Source organism: Alosa sapidissima, chromosome 18, assembly GCF_018492685.1.
Source record: "Alosa sapidissima isolate fAloSap1 chromosome 18, fAloSap1.pri, whole genome shotgun sequence".
NCBI classification, from domain to species: domain Eukaryota; kingdom Metazoa; phylum Chordata; class Actinopteri; order Clupeiformes; family Clupeidae; genus Alosa; species Alosa sapidissima.
The window spans coordinates 16,714,391-16,724,229 of record NC_055974.1 but is presented as its reverse complement, the minus strand read 5'-3'; the positions used below and the strand labels follow the sequence as shown (position 1 = coordinate 16,724,229).

Below are 9,839 nucleotides of genomic sequence, written 5' to 3'. Positions count from 1 at the left end.
GGGAAACCCTGAGGTGAGAACAACATTACCAATCAGTGATCAATGGACAACAAATCAATAATGGATTAATGACATTATCAGTAGTAACCAATAGAAAACATGGACCCTATTGACCTGAGGACGACAGTGCATTATCAAGGACATTGAGGACATGAAAACAATGCCAATGATTGCCTATGGGAAGCAGTACCTGGAGATTACTGTACATTCTGTGACATGTTTAGTAAATGTAGGAGTATGATGTTATATTATATATGTTTTACGATCAAATTGGAATATTGTGTGAAAACATGAATACATAAGCAAGAACAATTGGGTCCATTACCATATATCCAAAGAAACATAATAGAAATTCCAGTTTCCAATGAAAACATATTTTTTACTAGCCTAGAAATCTAGACGCACCCTAGTGGTGGCAAATTAATTTGCTCAGCCTGTACGTCTAGTATCAAACCATAGGGATTTCTATTGGCTGACGCCGTGGACGTCATCCAATCACAGCGCTCTATTTTGTTAGAGTCTTAAGGTGGGCTTAACAGGATAACGACAGTCCTGCGACGGTGAACAACAAGGAAGGTGGCTATGGTGAACGAAGAGCGGTTGTTTGAATCGGCGTTGGTGTCAACTTTGGAGGAGTTGGACTTTTTCAATTTATACATTTCAATGATATAGGATGGCCCGCCAGGCTAATTTTTTACATGTTCTTACTGTAATACAGCCTCTGTTCAAGTGCAGTGGTTCCATGTTAAGAATCTACGTTCAGAATTCCACTCATTCACAACATAGACTAGGCCACTAGAGTTGGAACCAACCAACCAACCATTGGAACTGTCCTACCCCAAATCCTTGGAAAATGGTTCTACTGACCAAGATAGAGATGGAATTTAGCCAACTGATTTTGCTATCAGGGGTTTGTGAGGTAATGCAAAACAAGACTTTCAACCAGTTTCTTTCTTTTTTTGTGTGCCCGCCACCACCCCCCCCTCGTCGGAGGACAACTTTATTTTTAATTAAAATTATGTATTAAGTACAAACGGTGATTACTCCAGACAGACCCACATCCACCCCCTAATACTGTGATAGCCCTAATATTGTGAGGTAGATGAGGATAATAAAATAAAAAAAATAAATAAAAAAATCTTGTGACTAAATACAGATGGACGTAGACGAACAGGTGGATGGACAGACAGACATATACAGACGGTAGATAGACAGATGCTAACAGACAGGCAGAAAAACAGATGCAGACGACAGACAGACAGACGCTAATATACAGACAAGCAGAACGAAAACAGACAGATAGGCGAATGGACGGACAAGTAGACAGACAGGCAGACAAATACATACATACAGACAGGGAAATATACAGATACAGTATTACTGTGTGAGTAGACAGATCTACTGAGAGGACTGGTGGCTGTTAGTGTGTGTATGTGTGTGTATGATTGGGAGTGTGTGCGAGGTGATAGAGAGAGAGAGAGCGAGAGAGAGAGAGAGAGAAAAAGAGAAAAAGAGAGAAGTAGGGAAAGAGAGGGAGGGAGAGGGGGTTGTATATATCAGCATAATGACCAGGGGAAGAGAGGGGGGTGCAGATGTTGAGTATCGGTGTTGTAAGGAGTGTAAATGATACAGTTATTGCGGAGTTTGAAGAACGTTATGAAAGGGTTCCAGATGCCATTGAAGGCTGATGTATTGTTCTTCTTTTGTGCTGAGAGTTCTTCTGTAAGGATGTGTTCTGGAATTAGGTTGATCCAATGATTCATGTGACAAGAGTTTCTAGATTTCCAGTTTTTTTTTTTTTTTGAACTTTATTGCCCATACTGAACATTACAAGCAATTTTAGCATTACAATACAAACATAGACCCCCACACACACACACACATTAAACACACTCTCAAAGAGAGGTTAAAAACAACCAAAAGAAAAGGAGGAAAGAAGAAAAAAAAAGGGGGGAGTCACCTTGTGGTTGAGCTTCATTCAACACATATACTGATTACATAGAGGCAGGATAGATAAACCATTGCATTCACACGGTATGTTTAGATTATTATTCTAAATCAAGGCCCAGAATAACAGGGGTCCATCTTCTTACAAACAAAGGTATTTTCAACTGTAAAATAGCAGTCATATCTTCCATTGTATGAACCTGTTGGATTTTTGGTATCCACTGAGCTATTGTAGGAGGGCTAGGCTTCATCCAATTAATAGTGATCATTTTTCTTGCAATCATTAACAAGATGTGAAACATGTAGCTTTGGTCCTTAGAAAGCAGGTTTTCAGGTGTTTTCTCCAGTATGAAAAGTAAAGGGTCCAGAGGAATATCCATCCTAAATATTTTGTCCAACTCCTTTTTAATGTCTTTCCAGTATGTCTGTATCACGGAGCAGTCACAGAATATGTGGTATGGTCCCCAACCATGCCAGTTTCTCCAGCAAGTGTTGGGGGCATTGTTTTTGAACATTGATGATACCTTAAGAGGGGTCCTAAAGAATCTAATTTTCACCTTCCAGTCAAATTCTTTCCACATTTGACTTCCAATCCCTTTATGACTTGCCAGACATACATCTTCCCATGTATCATCATCATCTATAATTGTATTAAACTCCATTTCCCATTCACTTTTTATATGGAAAGTATTATCTGATGTGTCTTTCATAAGACTCCTATAGATATGTGATACTTGATGCTTTGTTGATACCATTTGTTGAGATACATGTATAAAGTACCATTCAACCCCAGTTGGATCTCTTTTTAGACTATCCCAATCTGTGTGCTTTGTGATATAGTGTCGTATTTGTAGGTATCTATACAAGTCACATGAGTGCAAGTCAAACGTATCTTGAAGTTGTGAAAATGATTGTAATGTGTTGTTTTCAAACAACTGATTTATAATAACCAACCCCTTCTCCGCCCATCTTCTGAATGCTAAGTCTGTCAAAGATGGGAGAAAATCAATGTTTCCAAGAATGGGCATTGCTCTTGATAGAGCCATAGACCCCTTTAATTTCTTCTGGAAACTGCTCCAGGCTTTAAGTGTGTGTTTGACCCAGATGTTATTAATTTTTATTTTTTTCTGAGCCTGCTGACTAAGAAATGGAAGAGTAGATATTGGTATCCCTGGTAAAGAATTCTGTTCAATGGATAGCCATCCTGTTTCTTCATCTGTGGTCACCCATGCCACTATTGCTCTAAGTTGGGCTGCCAAATAATACATTTTAAGATTAGGTAGACCCAGGCCTCCTTTTTCTTTACTTGCCATCAATATTTTTAGACATATTCTGGGTCTCCTATTTTGCCAAATAAATTTTGATATACGTTTTTCGAGAAGCTTAAGGGTTAATTGTGGCACATGAATAGGCAGAGATTGAAATAAGAAAAGGAGCCTAGGTAAGATATTCATCCTCACTGACTCTATTCGGCCAAAAAGTGACAGAGGTAGCATATCCCACCTACTTACAGTATATCTTGGTTGATCTCTTTGATTAATTTGTTGTAATTGGAGGAGTAAAGCTGTGCTGGTTTTGGTGTTAAAATAACACCTAAATATCTAAATCCCTGTTTGGATTTTTTAAAGGAGACCAAGTCATCTAATTGCTGCGGCCATTCACCACTTATCATCATTGCTTCCGATTTGTTAGTATTTGTCATATCCTGACACTGCACTGTATTTATTTAAACTATTTAGAAGTGCAGGGATAGAAACCGTGGGACGCTCTAAGAATAACAATATGTCATCAGCAAATAGAGCTAGTTTGTGTTGAATCATTCCCTCATCAGGAATACCCAGTATGAGGGGTTGTCCTTATTAATTCAGCCAATGGTTCTATGCTTAAGGCAAATAAAGAAGGAGATAAAGAGTCTCCCTGGCGGGTGCCACGTCCCAGTGGGAAGAAGTTGGAGCAGTGCCCATTCACTCTAACTCTAGATTTAGGGTTTTTATAAAATATGCCTATCAAATTAATAAATGTGTCATTGAAACCCATACTGTATATCTGAGAGTCTGATAGAGGAAAGACCAGTCAACCCTATCAAATGCCTTCTCAGCATCTAAGCTGAGAAGCATTGAAGGGGTATTCCTTTTGGCTGCAATACATTGCAGGTTTAAAGATAGATAGAGATAGATAGATAGATACTTTATTGATCCCCAGGGGAAATTCAAGGTCTCAGCAGCAGCATACATACAACACAAACACATTCTTTAACAGCAGAAAGAGTAATTAAAGTATATAATATAAAAACACAACTAAGCAGAGTAAGGACAGTAGAAGATAAATAATATGCTAAATATACTAAAATACAAATTATACTAACACTTAATACAATATATAAAAATATACTAAAATACAAATTACACAAATACAAATTATACTAACACTTAATCTAAATCAATTCTTAAAAAAAAAGTATCCCTGAAGGTATCCCTAAAAAGCCCTCCTGACGTTGTCTACTCCTTGACGATTATTAATAAAACCTGTCTGATCCGGTTTTACCAGTTTGTGTATGAATTTTTGTACTCTTTTCGCTATAATTGAAGTAAGAATTTTAAGATCAACACACAGGAGGCTGATTGTACGATAGGAGGTACACTGGATTGAGTCCTTGTTTTCTTTGTGGATAACACTAATTATCGCTTTTGACCAGGATCCAGGCGGATCTTCCTTATTTAATGCATGGTTATAGACCTTACACAAGATTGGGGTCAGATAATCTATAAATGTTTTGTAGTATTCTCCTGGGAAACCATCTGTTCCTGGGGATTTGTTATTTTTAAGTTTTAAGATATTGTCTCTGATTTCTTTTTCTGTAATTGGCAATGACAGCATGTCAGCCTCTTCTGATGTTAGTTTTGCCAGTTTGATGGATCTAAAAAAAGACTCAAACTTGTCTTTTTTGTGTGGGTCCAGCTGCTCTTCATATAACTTTCTATAGTATGTGGCAAAAGCCTCTGTAACATCAATAGGTCTGGCTGACAGGTCCAAGTGGCATGCAAATATGTGCAGTGAGGGCAGATGTCGGTGTCGACTATTCCCATTTTGAATAGTTTGCTTTGGGTGAAGAGAGTCCTGTGAATGGTTTTATATTGTATGAGTTGTAGGTTGGTGTTGGAAGTCATAGCGAATATATTCTTGCAGATATTTGTCCAGATATCTGGGGTTGGAAGGAGGACCAGGTCATTTTGGGAGTGTTATGGAGGAGGTTGAAGAGGCAATCACTTTGTAGAGTTTAGAAATTATTTTTTGTGGATGGTCTGCTATTCTTAATAGCTCAATGGTGTTCAATGGTGTTTGTAGGTTCAATTTGTGCTGTTTTTATTGATTTTGTTTTTAATTATTGCTTTCAGTTGTTGGTAATGAAGGAACTGGTCTTTTCCAACCCCATATTTCTGGACAATTATGTGAAAAGAAAGGAATTGGTTATTTTCAAATAAGTGGTGGAGGTGGGTGATACCTTTAGATTCCCATTTGTGGAAGTGAATTGGTGTCTTGCATAGTAGGAAGTCAGGATTGTGCCATATGGAGGTGAAGTGTTAGGGTGGATTTAGTGATTCTATTGGTTTTCCACCAGGCTGTCAGAGTGGTGCTAATAGTGATGGATTTGAAAGAGTCCAATTTTTTTTAAGAAATCCAACCAATTTTTGTGGTAGAAATGGTAAATCTGCAATTGAAATGGGGATTGTTAGATTTTGTTCTAATGCTAACCACGGGTGGGAATTTTGCTTCCGTGTCCATTTGAGGAGATATTGTGGCTGATTTGCCAGAAAGTAATGGTGAAAATTTGGAGCTTCTCGTCCACCTTGTTGTTTGGAGTTCTGTAGAGTGGCAAGTGCGATTCTTGAAGGTTTGTTTTCCCAATAAAAGTGAGTTGTAAGTGAGTCTAGAGTTTTGAACCAATGGTCAGTAAGGGTGGTCGGGATCATTGAAAAGAGGTAGTTAATTTGAGGGAGGGTTTTCGTTTTGACTGCTGCTATTCTGCCAGTTAGAGTGAGAGGGAGTTTGTTCCACCAGTTTCTTTTCTCTGTGTCACCTCCGTGCCTCTGTACTATAAGTTATTCCTTTAGCCTAAGTAGCCTTTATCCCACTTATACGGATTTCAGAGCACGTTCAATTTAAATCAGCCTGGTATTAATTCTTATCACAGCACACCAAACTCTTACACATACTTTTTTATATGAATACACTACTTTTGTATTTGGTAAAGTACACTGCAATAGACTGTAAAGACATGGTTGATAATACACATGTAGAACACATTTGTACATTTACATTTAAGTTCATAATAATAATTCATACATTTTACAATTCCCTCAAAGGCATTGCTGATATGTTATGGAAGTCCTGAGCCTTGGTAACATGTAGGTGGAGCTTTACGGACTTCATAGAATGCATTTACTGTAAAAGGGAAACAACAGTTTAACCCTTAAAGGTGTAGGTTTTTGAACGTTCTAAGTTCCGCAACAGTTCTAAAATTCTATGTTGAATTCAATGAACCCAGATATTCTTTAGAATGTTAATTTCCCAACATTCCTGTCACACCGGTGTGACGGTACTCCTTTAAGGGTTAATTGCTTCAGAAATTACTGATATAATATACATATTAACATATGGTTTGTATTTTCTCATTCAGTTCACTCATACACCACACATCATTCAACTTTCAAATATGTATTGGATGTTTCCTAATGTTCAGTATTAGTCAGTATCCAGCACCTGTCATAATACTGTATAGATGTGTGTGCATTCCAGTGGCGTCTGATGGTATTTTTTTGTAGTGAAGCAGTTATGAAATGATGACACCCCCCCCCCCCCCCCCTTGTAATAACTTAATATTGTGTTGTCAATGTGGCGCAAACAAACAAGGCTAGAGTGCCTATCAGCCTTATCCATTGTGAGCAATAGCTGACAAAAGGACGTTATGAGAACCGTTTAGACTCTCTTAAAGTGATAATGCACCATTTATCAATACTTATGAAGTATAACATCAAGTTAAACATCAAATTGGCAGCATTTCTTTAAAAACATATTCAATAGACACTAATACACAGTAATAGTGTAAATTATTGGTAAATTGTTTTTTTTTTTTTGGGGGGGGGGGGGGGGGGGCACGCCAATATTGTTGTTGCATACCCCTCAAAAATGGGTAGCTGCGCCCCTGACAACACCAACTATATTTTCTGATCTTGAGATAAGATGAATAACACTTGGTTAGACTGTATTAGATAAGCAGTTTTTGCAGTGTATTAATGCCAAGTTGTTAATGTCCACAACAAACAACAACCTTCCAATATTCTAAGCCAGGGGTCCCCAACCTTTTATGTACCATGGACCGGTTTGATACCTATTTTTTTTTCACGGACCGGCGGGGGGGGTCGGGGGTTCCATGTTCCATATGTGTTGTGCATGCATTACTTGAAAAGAACTAGCTCCAGTTATGTATGAACAGTGAAGGTAACGATCTCTTGTGAAAAACGTGAACTTGAAGAAGTGAAAATTGAACAATATGAACTATGAATATTGAACAACTTGAAGCTAAAGTGTGAACATGCTTAACAAAATATGGGAACAAAACATGGGAACTAAACGTGCATTACGAATATAATCAGTGTGAGCCCTGCTTGTTTCCCTGCAACAAGAAGCTTCCATCTGGGGGTGATGGAAGACAGTGACACCCTCAGTGTGTTTGAAATGTCCAGTCGATTGTGCAAGGTTTCCTTATACACACTCTTAAGACCACCGTCATTTGCAATTTCGATCAACTGCTCTTCCTCCTGCGCTGACAAGTTAGGACTATTCGGGATATTGACAAATGGGTTGCGGACCCACTCATTGGTTTGCCGTGGATCTTTGGAGGATGGGAAGTAGCGCTCAAACTCATTTGAAAGCGCAACAAGGTGATCGCGCACCAGCTGCGAGAGAAAGGGCCCTGCCTCAGTCTCTCCCAAAACCCCCACTACTGTTTAGAACATATCAAATACACCCCGGTCCACTCGTCGTCCCCACAAATCAAGCTTGCTTTAAATGCAGCGACTTTATCTGCCAGTTTAAAGTCAGTCGTCATTCTCCAGACCCCTGGAGTGACAGGTTGAGGTCATTAAGCAACCCGAATATGTCACACAGGTAAGCGAGTTTTGACACCCAGTCCTCATCACTAAAATGTGCAGCTAACGGTGACTTTTTTTCTGTAAGAAATTTCTGCAGCGGCTCTCGCAACTCAAACACTCTGGCCAGTGACCTGCTAAAGATGCTTGTTTTTTGTTGCTCATTCTAGCAGTTTAGCTAACTTCGTGTGACACTACCGTTCGCCAAGAACTGATCAAGTGAAGTGAGCTGACCTGAGGCTGCGCAGCGCTGAAGGCAATATGTAAAAGTGTTGAAGGCGGGACAGACAGACGTAAGAAAATAGACCTTGCAAAATGCAAACATGCGTGCAATCAAACAACTGCATATAGACCTATGCCATGTAAAAACGTGACATTATTGGGAATTAAATTTAGTTTAGTTCGCATGCATTTTTTTAAAACTCATGTCGTAGGCTACGGCCCGGTTAGGAATGTCCTGCGGCCCGGTGGTTGGGGACCTCTGTTCTAAGCTACTAATTATGCCCCATAAGGCATAGTGCAGGCTCTAAGCAATGTCAAATTCAGTAGCCTATTAAGAGACACATTCTTGCCTCTGGGATACCCGCTCCTTGACACTAGATTGAACCGTTATGCATATAACAAAGAATAAACTGTGCATATGCAGTTTATGCAGAAATATGCAGAATATTTCTGTGCATATGCAGAAATTCACATTAAGAAATTATACCATGACTGCTGCTCTGGCGTTTGACCAAACAGTTTGTTTCTGTCACTGCCTTCCTTCTCTACAAAACTAAAAATCCACTTGGCATTTGCCTCCTGATACACTGAAGAATCCTATATAATTTTTCTGAATCAATCACTCCAGCCACATCAACATAATGTTACGATAGTGGACAATGGTACTTTGCATGAAATGTGAAGTGGTCTTATCAATATGCCACGCGAAAAACGGTGCTGTGTCTATTTTGTTTTTAAATGGTAGTTGAAATTTAGCTTCAAGCAGATTGTTCTGAATTGTCTTTGACAAAGTTGAGGATTTAAAATGGGAAGCCACGACAAAAGCTGCACTTTCTCATGCATAGCCTACATGGAACAAGTTTCCTTACCGTAGCACCCACGAACTGTGTTAATTTCACAGGAAGTCTCTTGGTCTCCCCTCTGCATTCACTCATTAGCGAGTAACTCGTTAGCGAGTCACTAACGTTAGCTGACTGGTGAGGAGACCGCTAGCAAGCTTTCCCCCCTAGCTGATGTTAGAAAACACAGAGCTACACACAATAATCCTAAATAAAATGTTCTCGGTCCGTGTAACGCTTTGCAGTGCTATGTTCTATTTGCAGAATTCACATGAAAAAATATAAAAATAGGCTTAAAAATCCGTTATCCATTCTTTAGGACGGCACAGTAAATGGGTTATTGTTGCTTATTTTGATTTTCAATTGAGCACAGTTACGGTTTTCTGTTCAGAAGTTAAAAATTGAAATGATGCGTCAATTTTCTAATTTTCCTTTTTTGCCCTTGTGGTTGGACTGAACCACGAACACCGGGGGGAGAACACCATCTAGCTGGGCCAGGCTAGATGGTGGAAGGGAGCGCCGCCTGAAGTTGTTTGTGATTTTGACTCATTACTTTAGAGATTAATGACAAACTTTTTGGGAGAAGGCACGTTAAACATAACTTTCAGCCTATGTTGAACATATCTACAGTAGCCTATATTTGAATACCATGGCCATGCCATAGCAAATAATTCCCCAAAGC

The 9,839-nt window shown here is 39.0% G+C and overlaps 1 long non-coding RNA gene across 1 annotated transcript; it reads left to right on the top strand.

The window, feature by feature from the left end:
• Positions 1–2: 2 nt before the first annotated feature.
• On the top strand, positions 3–1,368 carry LOC121689527. The gene is made up of 2 exons (XR_006024807.1): positions 3–357; positions 1,248–1,368. It is a non-coding gene; the product is annotated as an uncharacterized LOC121689527 (long non-coding RNA).
• Positions 1,369–9,839: the final 8,471 nt, after the last annotated feature.